Source organism: Lemur catta, chromosome 3 (genome assembly GCF_020740605.2).
Source record: "Lemur catta isolate mLemCat1 chromosome 3, mLemCat1.pri, whole genome shotgun sequence".
Classification (NCBI taxonomy): domain Eukaryota; kingdom Metazoa; phylum Chordata; class Mammalia; order Primates; family Lemuridae; genus Lemur; species Lemur catta.
Window position 1 is genome coordinate 126,707,960 of NC_059130.1, and position 17,230 is coordinate 126,725,189.

The window sequence follows — 17,230 nt, forward strand, 5'->3', positions numbered from 1 at the left end:
GGTGACCTTGAGGTCTGCTGAGGGACTTGGGAAGCCTCGCTCTGCAGAGGAAAACCTTCATCCTTTGTCGAGAGAAGAGAAGATTCTACCTGTTGGGCTGGCCTGAACCGCACAGGTGTGCGTGCTGAGTCACAGCGGGGAGGGGGCTGCTCCTGCCGTTGCGGGGTTGGCTCAGGCGGAGACGCCGTGCCAGCCCGACGGGGCCCACCCTGCTTACGGGGCACTGGGGGAGACACCGGGTTGCATCCCTCACCCGGCGTGCACTGGGCAGACAGGCTGGAGACGGTCCCCAGGAAGGAGCCTACGTCCCCGCCCTCTCACCAGCCAGTGCAGGGTGGCAGCAGCTGCCCTCATCCTGGGGTAGGTTTGGGAATCTGCCCTGAGCCACGGACCTAGCGGGGTGGGGGCTGGGCAGACAGCAGCGCACCCGTCTGCTCCCGGCCAGGCGCTGGGGTGGGGGCCTGGCGCGCGCTGGGCCTGGGAGGAGCACCTGGTGCCCGGCAGGGGCCACCACACCCACCTCCTCCGCCTTCCACGGCCCGCCAGGCCACAGGGCCACCTGAAGCCTTAAACGCGGAGGAGGGAAAGGCCCCGCCTCCCACTTTCCAGCGCTGCCTGGGCTTTCCCAGGTGGGCCCGGCGCCCCCAGCTGCACGCCCGGCTTCGGCTTCGGGAGCCTCTGCCCGCGGCCCGGGGCGGGGCAGCCTTGGCAGGAGCTCCCGAGACCCCGCACCCCTTCCAGGGGGCCGTGGGGCCCAGCGCACCCCCAGCCCTGGCAGGGAAAGGCCGCGGGCCTGAAGGCTCCGCTCCAGGGGACCCCTCAGGCCTTCTCCCCAAGTTTCGCCCGAGGCCCGACCTCCTGGGCCCGCCTCCCGCCCCATCCCCCACCTGCCCGTCCACCCACCTCCCCTCCCACCCCCCACCTGCCCCTCCACACGCCAGACCCCGGCCTCTCCGGCGCCCCCCCTTCCCCGCCCCTCTCCGTCCTCTCCCCATCCCGGTCCTCCCGCCCCGCCCCGCCCTCGCCCGCTGTCCGGCTGCGCCCCCGTGTGGCCGCGGGGGGACGAGCGGAGCCGCGGCGCGGGGCCGGGGGGGTGGGGGCGGACGGGAGGGGCGGGGCCGGGCTGACAGGGGAGAGGAGTGGGGGCGGGGACGGGGCGGAGAGGGGAGGGGAGTGGGGGGCGGGGCGTGGCGGGGGCGGACAGGGGAGGGGAGAGGGGTCGGGGCCGGGGCACCCCGCGGTCCCGGGCGGGCCGAGCCTGACACTTCCCGCGAGCAGCATCGTGAGGGTCGTTGTCATGAGTCGCTGAACGTGGCTGGCGGAAACAGATCATGCAGCGCGTGCTCGTGGTCCGCGGGGACAGCGCTAACACGCACTAGCTATGCTGGTCGTCCTCGTGGGGAAACTGAGGCACACAAAGCAGTGAAAAGGCCAAAGCAGGCCTGGGACTCAAACCCTGGACAGCACAAACCAGAGCCGGGCCTGAGCCCTCGTCTGGCCTGACTGTCGGCTTAGACCCACCTAAATGTGACACAGCAGTAACTACTCTTGACGACTGAACTGACAGACGCTTTGAATGTCAAAGTCTCAGGTAAGAGTAAAGGCAGACACGTTTTTAAATGCAATTACTATTAGTTTAGCCAACGTTGAGGGGACTCAGAGTGGTGAGCAAGTTCCTGATTTTAGGTAAATTTCCTAGTGACGGGGGCTCAGCCTGCTCAGGGTCAGCCAAGTCCCCCCAGAACTTGAGACTGAGCCCGGGCTTTGGGTGCCTTGGACGGGTCTGGCGAGAGCTTCGATCACAGCTTCTGTCGCTGCTGGGGACAAGAGCCAGTGCAGCCCTAAATGGCCACGTGTGTGCCCGTTGCAGGGCTGGAGTCAGGGCCAGGTTGGTACCCCTGTACCCTGGGGATGGGATCCGCGCTGGCCCTGCGGTCCTTCAGGTGGGGAGGCAGGCTCTGGCCTGGGACAGTGCCCTCCCCTCCCGGGAACATGCAGCCCTCCCTGGTTGGCAGAGGCCGCTCCATTTGCAGCGTTCGGTGAGAGGGCAGAGGCCAAATAAGTCCTTGCGGGCAGCGGGGTGGGCAGAGCCTTGGCCTGATCCCTGCCACAGGCTGGCTGGAGGTCCCTTGCCTAAGAGACCTGAGGGTCACACCCCCTGGGCCAGAGGCCTGGCTGCAGGGGAGGTGCAGGGATTTCCTTCCCCAGGCTGCTTGGGGCCCGGAGACTTTACACCTCTGTGCAGGAGACCAACAGGGGCCGGGACCTCGGGCGCCCGCAGCCTGCTTCCCTGGTCTTGGAGCAGTGTCTCCGTCTGTTATGGCAACTGTCCCAGCTTGCCCGGGGCCTTTGGTGCTAAACTGGGGGCTTTCCCCTCTTCCCCCAAGTTCTGCAACACGCTTAGAAGCAGGTCCTTACTCACCTCCCACACTTGACTACAGATGTAACTGTAGGTGACAATTTTAGTATTTTGCCACTATTTGCCAGTCCTGTGGGCAAGGAGCACCCAGGACCTCGGGAAGCAGGGTGTGAATGCCCTGCAGGTCGGAGCAGAGAACCTTTTCCAGACACCCAGAGATGATTCAGAGAGCCTGTGCCTGGGGTCCTGCCCCAGGACCGGCCCTGGGTGTGTCCAGGTGCAGTCAGGGAGCGCAGAGAGGGCTGTGGATGTGGGGTTGGCACAGGACTTCCGCCCACAGGGCGGGGCAACTGCAGCCTTTACAGAAGGCTGGGGTTGCTGGGGTCACCAAGTCCTAACCAGGCCTGACCCTGCTTAGCGTCCGAGATCAGCCAAGACCGGGCGCGTTCAGGGTGGTACCGCCGTAGACAAGGAAGAAAAGGTGGTGCAGAGCTGGGGAGAGGGAGGGCACGCTGGGGCCCACATCTGAGAACAAAAGGCCGTCACCGCTCTTCTGCCCGAGGTGGCCTTGGTGGGGGCAAGTGGAAAATGACTTTTTCGCGCCCAGTTCTAACCCAAGCTGGTTTCCAGACCCAGAGCCCACCCAGGGAAGGGGGACCAGGGTCCCGCAGCAGTTTCTGCAAGGAGAGCGCGGGGTGACTGGCAGACCCCGCCCCTGGCTCACCTGCGGACCCCCGTGGGCCCTGGGCGAGTCTCTCTGCAGGAGAGCGGTGGGAGGGGTGCAGCCCTGCCGTGGGGGCTCCTCTCACAGGTAGTTTTTAAAATAGCAAATGGGCCATGAGCACGGGCACCCACGCCGCCTCCCCACGCCTGAAGGACCTGCCACCCCTTGTGAAGGCCCTGGCAGCCTCCTGGTGGGGGTGACACAGTCTTAATAATGTATCGGGGTGTTGACAGCCTGCTGTCTGATCCCCCAAGTGAAAGGAGTTTGGAAATAAGATGCCTTCCCCCGATTGTCTGACCCTGTCATCCTGGACACCTATGGCAGACCGTGTCCTGCAGTCCCAGGAGTCCCCATCATGTGCTCTGTGACATTGGAAGGATGACTCGCCTGTTCACCTGTGGCGTCATGTGTCTGCTCCTTTCCTGTGCAGCCTCGGGCACATAGGAACGAAGGTCAGGGTATGGCAGGGCCCTCCCGAGGCCTCCCCAGAGCCCGCCTGGCTGCTGATGCCTGAGCCAGGTGCGCAGAGGCCACCCTGGTCGGCGGCACTGCGGGTCCCTACCCCTCCCGGGGGGCAGGGGGGGCGCCCTCCACACCATGATGGGGTTCCGGGCAGACGGCAGCCAGGGCGGGACAGAGCACCTGGACAGAGCAGCTGAGTCCTGATTGGTCAGTGCAGTTGTGTACTGGTTAGTCAGTGCGGCTGAGTTCTGATTGGTCAGTGCGGCTGCGTCCTGATAGGTCAGCGCAGATGAGCCCTCATTGGTCAGTGCGGCTGAATTCTCATTGGTCAGTGCAGCCGCTTCCTGATTGGTCAGAGCAGCTGTGTCCTGATTGGTCAGTGCAGCTGAGTTCTGATTGGTCAGTAGAGCCGAGTTCTGATTGGTGAGTGCGGCTGAGTCCTGATTGGTCAATACAGCAGCGTCCTGATTGGTCAGTACACTTGTGTCCTGATTGGTCAGAGCAGCTGTGTCCTGATTGGTCAGTGCAGCTGAGTTCTGATTGGTCAGTAGAGCCGAGTTCTGATTGGTCAGTGCAGCTGAGTCCTGATTGGTCAGTAGAGCTGAGTTCTGATTGGTCAGTGCGGCTGAGTCCTGATTGGTCAATACAGCTGCGTCCTGATTGGTCAGCACACTTGTGTCCTGATTGGTCAGTGAGGCTGAGTTCTGATTGGACGGTGCAGCTGAGTCCTGATTGGTCAGTGAAGCAGAGCTCTGATTGGTCAGTGCAGGTGAGTCCTGATTGGTCAGTAAAGCTGAGTTCTGATTGGTGAGTGCAAGCCAAGTCCTCATTGGTCAATACGGCTGAGTCTGATTGGTCAGTGCAGCTGCGTTCTGATTGGTCAGTGCAGTTGTGTCCTGATTGGTCAGGGCGACTGAGTTCTGATTGGTCAGTGCAGCTGAGTCCTGATTGGTCAATCCGACTGAGTCTGATTGGTCAGTGCAGCTGAGTTCTGATTGGTCAGTGCAGCTGAGTCCTGTTTGGTCAATACGACTGAGTCTGATTGGTCAGTGCAGTTGTGTCCTGATTGGTCAGGGCGACTGAGTTCTGATTGGTCAGTGCAGCTGAGTCCTGATTGGTCAATACGACTGAGTCTGATTGGTCAGTGCAGCTTAGTTCCGATTGGGTAGTGCTGCTGAATCCTGATTGGTCAGTGCAGCGGAGTCCTGATTGGTCAGCGGAGTCGTGTCCTGATTGGTCAGTGCGGCTGAGTTCTGATTGGTCAGTGTAGCTGAGTCCTGATTGGTCAATACGGCTGAGTCTGATTGGTCAGCGCAGCTGAGTCCTGATTGGTCAGTGCGGCTTAGTCTGGTTGGTCAGTGCAGCTCAGTCCTGATTGGTCAGTGCTTCTCAGTCTGATTGGACAGTGCAGTTGTGTCCTGATTGGTCAGTGTGGCTGAGTTCTGATTGATCAGTGCTGCTGCATCCTGATTGGTCAATACTGTTGAGTCTGATTGGTCAGTGCAGCTGAATCTTGATTGGTTGGTGCAGGTCAGTCCTGATTGCTCAGTACAGCTAATTCCTGATTGGTCAGTGTGGCTGAGTCCTTATTGGTCAGTGAGGCTGTGTCCTGATTGGTCAGTGAGTCTGGGTCGTGACTGGTCAGTGATGCTGTGTCCTGGTTGTTCAATGTGGCTGTGTCCTGATTGATCAGTGCAGCTGAGTCCTGATTGTTGCGTGAGTCTCAGTCCTGGTTGGTCACTCACACTGAGTCCTGATTGGTCAGTGATGCTGAGTCTTGATTGGTCATTGAGGCTTAGTCCTGATTGGTCAGTGAGTCTGAGTCCTGATTGGTCAATGTGTCTGCATCTGATTTGTCAATGTGGCTGAGTCTGATTGGTTAGTGGGGCTGAGTGCTGATTAGTCAGTGAGGCTGAGTTATGATTGTTCAGTGATGCTGAGTCCTGATTGGTTAATGTAGCAGAATCCTGATTGGTCAGTTCAGCTGAGTTCTGATTGGTCAATGCAGCTGAGTCTGATTGGTTAGTGCGGCTGAGTGATTGGTCAGTGTGGCTGACTACGATTGGTCAGTGACACTGAGTTCTGATTGGTCAATGCGGCTGTATCTGATTGGCTATTGCAACTGAGTGCTGACTGGTTAGTGCAGCTGGGTCCTGATTGGTCGGTGGGGCTGTATCGTGATTGGGCTGTGCAGCGGTGTCCTGATTCGTCAGTGAAGCTGGATCCTGATTGGTCAGTGCGGCTTAGGCCTGATTGGTCAGTACAGCTTAGGCCTGATTGGCCAATGCGATTGAGTCTGATTGGAGTGCAGCTGAGTCCTGATTAGTGAATGTGGCTGAGTCCGGCTCTCGAGCCGGCCCTGGGCATTCACTCAGGATGCCTGAGCCCACTCAGAGATCAGGCTTCAGGACAAAGTGAGGCGTGAGGACCGAGCGCAGGTGCAAGTCCTGCCCTTCATGAGGATTGCCTTCTGGTGGGAGCACAGGTGCGAACACACAGGTAAGCGATGTCACACTCTGGGGGAGCAAGTGCCCTCCCGCAGTGCCACAGGCCTGGACACTGCTGCCTTCATCCCCACTGGGCTCAGACACCTGAACTGGCCTTGCCCACCAGCTCACGGGCCTTCCCTGCTCAGAATAGGCCCCATGGAACCCACAGCCCAAAATGAATCTCCCTGGACCTTCTTGGCCACTCACCTGCCTGAAACAAAACCTGTAGAAATGTGATCCAACACGTCACAGGCAGAGGGACAGCTGCCATGGCAGCATCAGAGCAGAGACACCAACAAAAGGACTGGAAATTGGGACGCCAGTGAGGTGACAGCAACCTGGGCAAGGAGCCTGTGAGCAGGGTCAGGTCCTGTCCCTAGGACCACGTTCCTGTCACCAGCTCCAAGGGCCTGTCACTATGACCAGGGGCCTTTCACTAGGACCAGGGACCTGTCACCATGACCAAGGGCCTATCACTAGGACCAGGTTCCTGTCATTAGATCTGAGTTCCTGTCACTAGGACAAAGTCTTGTCACTAGGACCAGGTCTCTGTCACTAGGACCACGTCCCTGTCCCTAGGACCAGGGGCCTGTCACCAGCACCAGGGTCTGTCACTATGACCAGGGGCCTTTCACTAGGACGAGGGACCTGTCACTAGGACAAAGTCTTGTCACTAGAACCAGGGACCTGTCACTAGGACCAGGTCTCTGTCACTAGGACCAGGTCTCTGTTACTAGGATCATGTCCCTGTCACTAGGACCAAGTCCTTGTCACTAGGACAAGGTTTCTGTCAGTAGGACCACGTTCCTGTCCCTAGGGCCATGTTCTTGTCCCTAGGACCAGAGGACTGTCACCAGGACCAGGTTCCTGTCACTAGGACAAAGTCTTGTCACTAGGACCAGGGGCCTGTCACTAGGACCAGGTTTTCCCATGGGGATAACCCTTCCCTGTGGATGAAGACATCCTGTGACCTTGGCATCATGACCTTTACCCCTAAATCTTCATAACTCAGGTTCTCGGCTCACCCTGCGTGTCTCTGCCTGGCAGCAACCAGCACCCTGTGTGTGGGTGCCCTGGCCTGGGCCCCTCTCACCGACCTCTTCCATCTACGGGCAAAGCGTCAAGCACCTCGAGGGTGCCGTAGCCCAGGGAGCTGTGCGGGCTGAGCTGTGTTGCCAGACCATTGAGAAACGGCTGGGCGGCTGCTGTGCTTGGCAGGAGCTTGTGTCTCCCGGCTGGTGACAGCCCCAGGCCCTGCAGGTGGGCAGGGCTTCCTAAAGCGGGTCTTCCTGAGCCACTGCTGGGCGCCCCCCCTCCGGCGGCTGCCGGGTCCTACGCCCATCCGTGGTTCTCCCCTCAATGCTCCAGCCTCCGCAGGGCTGGCTTGGGGGCTGTGGTGCCGCCGGGACCCTTCCGATCTCTATCCCAAGCCCTGTCCAGGGTAGTGCCCTCCACCCAGAGGGGCAGCAGCCTGCGGCCCTCCCGGAGTCCCTGGACCCTTCCTGGGCCACCTCACATCGTGTCCTCACCTCGGAGCACACCTTGAGCCCGTGCTGCTCACCATGACCAGGTGTGGCCGCAGACCGAGGGAGGACCTGCTGAGACAGACCCCACTCCTGGGCAGGCAACACCAGGCATCTTGCCACCGCTGCAGGCAGGGATGGCCTGTGCGTCCTGGAGACGAGGCGTCCCGAGGATCGGACGAGGCCTGGCTCTGCACAGACCGTGGGTTCACCCAGGCCCTGGGGACAGGGCCCCTCCAGCCATCGCCCTCGGACTTAGAGCCGAGTGAAGGACATGCCTGTGGAGGCCCTGCGCCTGGCAGGACGTGACTGGACCCTCAGAGGCAGCCTCCCCAGCCCAGAGTGGGCAGAAGGAAAAGGAGGAAAGGGAAGGAGCTCCGGCTCCTCCGAGTCTCCAGGGAGGCAAGTCCTGCCAGGGCCCCAGACAGCCTCTCCAGAACATGCCCTGGGCTCCATGATGGCCTGGTCCCTGGAAGCTGACAGGGGGCGGGGGAGAGGAGACGGGGACAGGAGGGGAACAGCCCCCAGCTAAGTCCAAAGCCAGCTGCAGCACCCGAGAGGGAGGCCGGGCCCTGGGGCAAGGGGAGGCACCTGCCTGCCGCGCTTGAGCCACGGCTGCTCGGGGCTCTTGAGACCCCTGGTGGTCACAGTGAGGCCTGGGGACAGTGAAATGGAAAGACCACAGCAGTCTGGAGTCGGAGGAGGGAGGCTCCCTACTGCCCTTGGTGGGAGCAAGTGGCCGGCACCCCTGAAGAACTCACCTCCCTGTGCTGCGTCCCTGAGCCCTGCACTTCCCGGGTCCCCAGGGCCCGAGTGAACAGGCCCAGGGGAACAAAGGCCGTTCAGAGGCTGTGGACGCCCCAGACGGCACCAAGCTCCCACCCTGGGCGTTCTCAGCTCTTCTGTCACAGTCCAGTCGAGCGCAGGGGCCCTGGGGCGGTTGTCCATGTTTCCAGTCACAGCAGGGCAATCCTCCGCCTCTCCTCGGGACACTCCATGTGAGTGGCCACTTGTGGCTGCGGCCGCTGCCCCAGATAGGGAGAGCTTCCCCGGGCGGCACAGAGCAGCACTGGCTGTCTGTGCCTCCCCCGCACACCCAGCAGGAGCCACAGAAGCTGGAGCCACTGTGAGCCACAGTGCTGTCCCCGCACCCTGCGGGCACAGGCCACCCAGGGACCAGGCACGGCCGGGCTGCTGAGCTCTAGCCCAGCCCAGGTGCCCGGCCTCAGGCTGCTCACTGGCCCAGAAGGTCGCTGGGACGAGGTCTCTGACTCCAGTGACGCCCCAGCCCCTTGAGGGTGCCAGGTGTGCCTGCCCTTCCTTCGGGCAACGTGGAGGCTGGAAAGGACGAAGCCCGGCAGGTCTCCTTCACTGTTCCCAAGGAAGTGAGAGGAAAAGGGCGGAGCTGGTGTCCGGAGCAGGTGTCCCCAGGACATCTGCACACTCCCAATGACAGCCCTCGTCAGGGAGCACACCCTGCGACCCCACTGCTCGCCAGAACCAGGTGATGCGCGGGAGCCAGGCAGCCTCTGCCGGGCACCACGACCATGCAGCCCACTGCCAAGCGAGCGAGGTCCGTGCCCTCAGGGGCTCCAGTAGCTCCCGTGCAGCCCCAGCAGGGATGAGCTGCAGCCTGAGCGGGAGGTCTGGGGAGGGTGCAGGGCGGGGCTGGGTGGGCCCGCGGGTATGGACAGCTGGGGGAAGGTCTGCTGGACGCGTGCCTGCTGGGAACAGAAGTTGTCTAAAAAGGAGTCTGAAGGAAAGAGACTCATTCCAGAGACCCCGCCTTCCGTGTGATAGGGGGGTCGTTCCAGAGAGCACAGGGAAGGCTCAGGTCACACAGCGGAAGTTCTCGCCCAGGCTCCGGTCAGGTTCATTATACAAATGAGGGATTCACTGGCTTGGTCCAATTGGTCAGTGAGGCTGAGTCCTGATTGGTCAATGAGGCTGAGTCAGATTGGTCAGTGCAGCTGAGTCTGATTGGTCAGTGAGGCTGAGTCCTGATTGGTCAGTGCAGCTGACTGTGGTTGGTCAGTGAGGCTGAGTCCTGATTGGTCAATGAGGCTGACTCCTTATTGGTCAATGCGGCTGAGTCCCGATTGGTCAGGGAAGTTGAGTCCTGATTGGTCAATGTGGCTGAGTCTCATTGGTCAGTGAGACTGAGTTCTGATTGGTCAATGTGGCTCAGTGAGTCTGATTGGTTAGTGAGACTGAGTCCTGATTGGTCAATGTGGCTGAATCCTGATTGGTTGGTGTGACTTAGTCCTGACTGGTCAGTGCAGCTGCGTCCTGATTGGTCAGTGTGGCTGTGTCCTGATTGGTCAGTGAGGCTGAGTCCTGATTGGTCAATGCGGCTCAGTGTGAATTGTCAATGCGGCTGAGTCTGATTGGTCAGTTAGACTGAGCCCTGATTGGTCAATGCGGCTCAATCTCATTGGTCGGTGCGGCTGAGTCTTGTTTGATCAGTGCAGCTGAGTCCTGAGTGGTCAGTACGGCTGTGTCCTGATTCGTCAGTGCATCTGACTCTGATATGTCAGTAAGGGTGAGTCCTGAATGGTCAGTGAGGCTGAGTCCTAATTGGTCAATGTGGTTGAGTCTGATTGGTCAGTGAGGCTTAGTCCTTATTGGTGAGTGAGGCTGAGTCCTGATTGGTCAATGCGGCTGAGTCTGCTTGGTCAGTGAGGCTGAGTTTGATTGGTCAATGCAGCTGAGACTTGATTTGTCCATGCAGCTAAGTCCTGATTGGTCAATGCAGCTGCATCTGATTGGTCAGTCCAGCTGAGTCCTGTTTGGTCAATGGAGCTGAGTCTGATTGGTTAATGCCGTTGAGTGTGATTGGTCGGTGTGGCTGAGACTGATTGGTCAGTGCATCTCAGTTCTAATTGCTTAATGCATGTGAGCTCCAGACGTGCTAAAGCTGAGTCTGATTGGTCAGTGCAGCTGAGTCCTGATTGGTTAGTGTGGCTGAGTCTGATTGGTCTGTGGGACTGATTCCTGATTGGTCAATGTGGCTGAGTCTGATTGGAGTGTGGCTGAGTCCTGATTGGTCAATACGGCTGAATCTGAATGGGTGGTGCAGCTGAGTCCTGATTGGCCAGTGAGGCTGAGTCTGATTGGTCAGTGAGGCTGAGTCCTGATTGGTCAATGCGAATTGGTCAATGCTTTCCAAGAAGCCCAGGTGCATCCCAGAGCAAAACTCAAGAGTATTCGTAGCCTCATAAGAACACTTGGCACCCAACAAGGTAAAATCCACAAGGTCTGGCATCCAACGAAATGTCCGAGCAAGCAGAAAAATATGACCCCCATACTAAGGAGCAGTCAATAAATTGAAAGCAAACCAGAACTGATACAGATGTCAGCAGAGAACAAGGGCATTAAAACAGCTGTCATAACTGCATCAACATGTTCAAAGCAGAGGTATAGAAGATGTAAATAAAGAAGACCCAAATGAAACTTACATAAATGAAAACTACCTTGTCTGAGCTGAAAAATACTTGGGAAGCAGGAGGGATGGCCTGGCCACTGCACAGCCTCCAGCTCTCCCAGGTTGGGGTTTGCCCTTGCTGTGTCCTCACAAGGACAACGCTTGGATTTACTTCCTCTTTGACAGAACCACGAAGCAGGCAGCGTCTGCACTGTGGGGAGGGCACTGTGGGGGAGGCACGGCTGGGGCTCCGGGTCAGGTTCCCGGCTGGGGCTCTGCCCTGCCCTGGGCTCCTGCATGGTCGGTGCTGAATCGTCCCGATGCGGGCCTGGTCTGGCCCTGCCTGTCCCTGGGGCTTGGACAGCTCCAGTGCCAGGGGCTTCTCCCAGCCATGTGCTGACCACACAGCAGCTTCTGGTGTCTGTCGGCTCCCGCCTGGGCCGCGGATGGGGAGGACGCAGCAGGGACTCGCACCCACGTCTGAGCAGCCTGTGGGGGAACTCCTGGGTCACCTGGTGAGCTTCTCGCCAGGTGTGCGCAAACTCCTCTGGCGCCTGAGCAGGTGAACCTCTCCCTGGCCTTTGAAGGTAACAGCACAGCAAACCCGCAGCTCAGCTGAGAGGCCGCTTTCTGGTCTGGAGGCGTCAGGCACAGGCAGCACCGTGGGCTCGTGGGAAAGCTGAGTGTGACTGGCCGGCAGGGGCTGCTGAGAGGCTGTGGTCTCCTCTGTGCTCCTTGCAGTGCGGGTAACGTCTGCCCGATGGCGGGAAGTGGGGGGGCGGATGCCCCGGCCTGGCCATGAGGTGGCAGATGGCGCCAGGGTGGGGGGCAGAGGGCGTTGCCGCTGGGGCCTCAGCTGCTGGACCACCGGGTCCCTGCCCTGGAGCTGTCCCCTGTGGCTGAGTGACCAGGGGCGAGCAGGGCCCTCCTTGGCTTCTGACTCAGTCTCTCTGCATGGGGTGGGGGGGAGCAGTGGCCGGACGGTGCTCCGCTCTCGCGCTCTGCACACGGCAGGTGCCGGTGTTCCCTTCCCAGATGGCTGCAGCGACAGCATCCCGGGAGGAGGCGGCCACAGCTCAGCTGGCGTTGCCCTCCGGCCCCGCGGGGGTGGGGACACACCGTGAAGCCCTGACTCCCCCTGGGCTCCGGGGAGGTCGTGTTCTCTTGACCCGTGGGAAGGGCTGAGGCGCCCAGGCAGAGCTGTCGCCCCTGCCTTGACCCGCCACTGCCGAGTCTGTGTCGGCCCCGTCGTGGGGGACCCGGTGGAGCCGTCACCGAGGTTAGCGTTTGCGTGCGTGGGTGAGACGGTCCCTCCCTCTGGGACTCTGCGAGTTGGTCTGAAAACGCAGGATCGTTCTATGGGGACAGGGCATCGTTCTTGTCATCCTCGTTGTTTTGTGCAGATCCACCTTTCCAGCTGGTTAATGTTTTTTTGCTTGAAGAATTTCTTTTAGTTTTTTTTTGGTAATGAGAATCTGGTGGTGATAATTTCTTTCATTTTTTGGTCTGAAAAAGTTATTTTATTTTCTGTTTTGATGGTATGTCAGATATACCATCTGTTTGCTCCTGCCCTCTGGCATCACGCCCTGTGTGAGAGGATGCGGCTGCCAGTGAGTGAGGCCTTCCCATGCCCAGACCTGAGACCCCGAGGGTGAGTGCGACCTTCCAGTCCCAGCCCTGGGGACACTGCCTTGCTGTCCCCAGCCGCCTGCTAAGGGGCGGCCGGTCCTCAGAGACCCGGGAGGGGCTCGGTGTGGACATTTGGAAATGGGGAACCACAGTTTCCACCACACTGAGGTCCCTCACACCCAGGACGTGGTGGCCACGGGTGTGACTTCCACCCGGTGGCCTCTCTACCCTAATGGGGTATCAGCCTCTGAGCTGGACGTGGGTCTGGCTTAGCCTCTGGGAGGAAGTTCGTTGTCATCTCTGTTTCACTGGCAGGGTGTGCAGGTGGTTGTTCATAAACGTAGTTTCCTTACAGTAATTTCGTCCTTCCAGGGAACGTGCCATCGCAGCACAAAGTCCTCTGTATCCTGCCTTCAGAGTCTCCAGCGTCATTGCTGTGTGAGGTCTGCGACTGCACGGTAGGTACTCCCATGTGTTTCACCGTGTGTTTTGCAGCAGCCACACGCTCCCTGGTCATCACCGTTAACCCCAAATCAGGAAACACACCTTTCTCCCTGACAGTCCAATCCACCAGGCCCACTTCACCGCCTTCCTCAACTGGGAGAAAAATGTGTCTTTCCCTTAGGTTCCAGTTTTCTTTTTCTGGAACTGTTTCTGAGACTGACCCTCAGTTTCCCAGCCTTGGCAGATCTAAAGAGCAGAGATGACTCCAAGGCTGGTCTGGGCAGTGCTTCCTCCTGAGCAGACGCAGACCCCACATTCCGGGCAGGAACACCCTGTGTTTATGCCGTGCTCTCTCAGTGCAGCCCCCCAGGGGGAGCGCAGATCCCCCCCACACACACTGGTGGTCTCAACCTGACAAAGGCAAACAGCGCTTTACAGACTCAAGTCTCGTCATGTCGCTCTCCTGGTTTATAACTTTGCCAGTGGTTTCCTACTGGCCTTGGAGAAACAACGCAGGACTGGCCATGGCCTCCAGACCCTGAGCGGTCCTGCCTGCTCCCCTCTCCCACACAGTCTACCCCAGCTGCCTGCAGTCTACTCTGCTTTCACTTTCAGGGACACAGCCGGTTTTTGGTGTCTCAGGGTTTTTATTCAGGTTCCCTCAATGCATCCACCCAGTGGACACCCTTAGCAAATTTTCCAAGGGTTTGCCCAGCTAGAGCCTTAAAGTCACAGCAGTTTGTGGTATCTAACAGTAGAAAAGTTGATAATGTGATTTTTCAAAAGACAAAAAAATTCACTATTTAGTGTATCATTTGTGAGACTCAGCTTCAGTTTATATATAGACCAAGGAAACAGTTTATATTTTAGATAACTAGTGAAGAAAAATTAAATCTCACTGCCAAATGAAAGGCAAATGGCCTAATTGAACATGGAAATTTCATAAGAATTTACTGAACCCCATGTTACCTTGCTGTGTTCTGTAGCCGTGTGTGTGCACACGTGTGTCCACCAGTTGCGAGGTATCTCAGGTTTGCACACTTATGTTTACATCACCAATCAATATGACAAAGTCCTAGTCCATACTATGACAATGTATATAAATATTGGAAAGCAACTTTTAAAATTTCACCATTTTTACCACTTGTGAATATATAATTCAATGGAGTGTCATACATTGGCCGTGTTGTGCAACCATGTATGTATTAATAGTTCCAGATGTTTTTTTTCTGCCTCTGAAGGAAACTCAGAGCCCATTACAAAGTCACTTTCCTTTCCCTGTCCCCAAGTCCCTGGCAAGCACTAATCTATTTTTCATCACCGTGGATTTGCCTGCTCTGGACATTTCATACAAATGGACTCATATAATATGTGGCCTTTTGTGTCTGATTTCCTTCACTTAGGACATTTTCGAGGTTCATCCATGTTGCGATATACATCAGTACTTCATTCCTTTTTTCTGTATGATTAAATACATATAGCATTCACCATTTCCACCATTTTCACCATGTTTAAGTGGTGACCGTGTGCTTCTGAATGGGAGATTCAAAGCCAGTCTTTGTTAAACTAGGGAGTGTACTCTTAGACAAAGACCAAAACCATTGGTTACTTTTGTATGTTGCCAGCTTATTTTGAATTTGTATCTTTTTTTATACCAGCAGCACTACTAAGAAGATGTTATTCACTTCTAAAATGGATGAATTATCATTATTCTGTGTGAGGAGACTATCTTCTGTAGGGTTTATGGCTCTTGCCATAAATCTTCAATGTACAAAGACCTCTATAATATATCTTACAATAAGGGGTACTTCTTTGTGACAATATCAAATGTTAATTTGATTAACATTCATTTTATTTGAGTACATACTATGATTTTTGATACCTTGTAATGGCACTGGTTCTGAAAGTAATCAAATGTTTTGGGTGAATTTGAGGAGTTTACATGATACTTATGGTTTCCTCAGTTTAATGTTTATTTTACCATTATTTTGTCACTGGGATAAAGAATAAGGGTGTTTCGGCTCAGTTTCATGCAAAGACTTCACTTTTAAACATTATTTTGCCTAAAATTAGCATAATGATGCTTTCTAAAGAAATGTTTTGTAGACCGTATTTCACACCAAAATTTCTAAATTTGTAAAGGAATTATTACAAAAGTGGACAAGGATTGGCAATTCTTTGTAAAGAATTTGTGAATTATATATAAATCTCTTCTAACATTTAATAAAAGTTTATTTTAACCTAAAAAAAAAACACTTTAAGTGTGACCGTCATCACATATATAACATGCCTCTGTGGGTTGTCATCTTACTTCTTGGTGGTGTGTTTGGATTCCCAAAAGTTTTTAATTTTGAGGAAATATTTTCTTTACTTGCTGTGCTTATGGTGTCAGATCTAAGAAGCCATTGTTAAACCCAATGGTATGAAGGTTTGTCTCCGTGTTTTCTTCTAGAGTTTATGTTTTTATCTCTTACATTTAGGGCTTTGGAGCATTTTTAGTTAAATTTTTCTGTGTGATGTGATGTAAGGGTACAGTTTCCTTCCTGTGCATGTGGATAGTTCTCTAACGTCACTTGTTGAATTTAGTGACCTCGGACCTTGTTTACAATCAATTGACCGTAAAGGTATGGAATTATTTCTGGACTGTCAGTTCAGTTCCATTGATCTATATGTGTACCCTCATGCAGGTATCATCCTGTTTTGATTGCTGTTGCTTTGCAGTAAGGTTTAAGATTTAAAATTGAGAAGTGTGAGCCTCCAAGTGTGTCTTTCTGTTTCAAGAAGATTTTGGTTATTTGTGTTCCCTTAAAATTCCATCTGAATGTTAGGATCAGTTTGCCCATTTCTGCCAAAAGGCCGTTTTGGGTTTTTGTAGGAATTGCATTGAATTTGAGATCACTTTGTGTAGTATGGCCATCTTCAAACACATTCAGTCTCCAGTCCATGAGCATGGACTGTCTTTACATTTATTTAGATATTCTTTAATTTTTTCAGTAGCATTTTGTAATTTTCGACATACAGGTTTGCACCTTGGTTAAGTTTTTTCCTAACTGGATTATTGTTGTTGATGTTATTCAAATGGAATTTATTTCTTAATTTTATTTCCCCGTTGTTGATTACTAGTGTAAAGAAATAAAATAGATTTCTGTGCATTGATATGTTGTTCTGTGACTAAGCTGTATTTGTTTGCTAGCTCAAATAATTTATTTTAATTCCTTAGGATTTTCTATACTTAAGATCATGTGATTTGGAATCTGTGAATAGTTTTACTTTCCTTTCACATATGGATGCCTTTTATTTCCTGTTCTTATGTAAATATTCTGGACAGAACTTTCAGTACAATGTTATTTTTTATTTCAAAATGCTAATTAAGGTGGTACAAGTGATTTTTTTACATGGATGTCTTGTATGATGCTGAAGTCAGGGGTTTCAGTGTGTCCATCGCCAGAATAGTGTTCATTGTGGGCAAGTTTTTATCTTACAACAACTCTCCCTCTCTCCCCCCTTATAGGTTTTTCATGTCCTTTATATCGCTTTGTGCCCATGTATATCCATCTAGTAGCTCCCACTTATTAGTGAGAACATACGGTTTTTGGTTTTTCATTCCTGAGATAGTTCACTTAGGATAATGGTTTCTAGTTCCCTCCACATTGCTGCAAATGACATTACTTCAGTCCTTTTTTTTTTTTAGACAGGGTCTTGCTCTGTTTCCTGGGATAGAAGGCAATGGCATGATCATAGCTCACTGCAACCTCATACTCTGGGGCTGAAGTGATCCTCATGTCTCAGCCTCCTGAGTAGCTGGGACTACGGGGACATGACAACATGCCTGTGTTATTTTTCTTTTTTCTTTTCTTTTTTTTTTTTTTAGAGACTGGGTCTCACTCTTGCTCTGGCTGGTGTTTCCCTCCTTTTTATGGCTGAATAATACTTCATGATTTATATACATACATGTATATATACACACACACACACATACACACACACATATATACACACATTTTTGTCCCCTCATGAATTGAAGGGCACTTACGTTGATTCCACATCTTTGCAATTGTGAATTGTCCTGCTATAAACATTCGAGTGCATTATAAAATGACTTCATTTCCCTTGAGTAGATAAACAGGAGTGGCATTGCTGGATCCAATGGTAGGTCTACATTTGTTTCTTTGAGGA

At 54.6% G+C, this 17,230-nt stretch overlaps 1 long non-coding RNA gene across 4 annotated transcripts in view; it reads left to right on the forward strand.

Annotated features, from left to right (window-relative positions):
• The first annotated feature begins 324 nt into the window (after positions 1-324).
• The window catches only part of LOC123636045, a 63,755-nt gene continuing 46,849 nt past the window's right edge, over positions 325-17,230 (forward strand). Inside the window, exons 1-3 of one of the 4 annotated variants that reach the window (XR_006734284.1) lie at positions 12,209-12,260; positions 12,529-12,632; positions 12,983-13,068. This is a non-coding gene — a long non-coding RNA (uncharacterized LOC123636045). Of the gene's footprint in view, positions 361-1,560; positions 1,592-11,181; positions 11,569-12,208; positions 12,261-12,528; positions 12,633-12,982; positions 13,069-17,230 lie in introns of those variants that run through there. The other 3 variants (XR_006734290.1, XR_006734289.1, XR_006734288.1) reach the window with 3 other exon arrangements.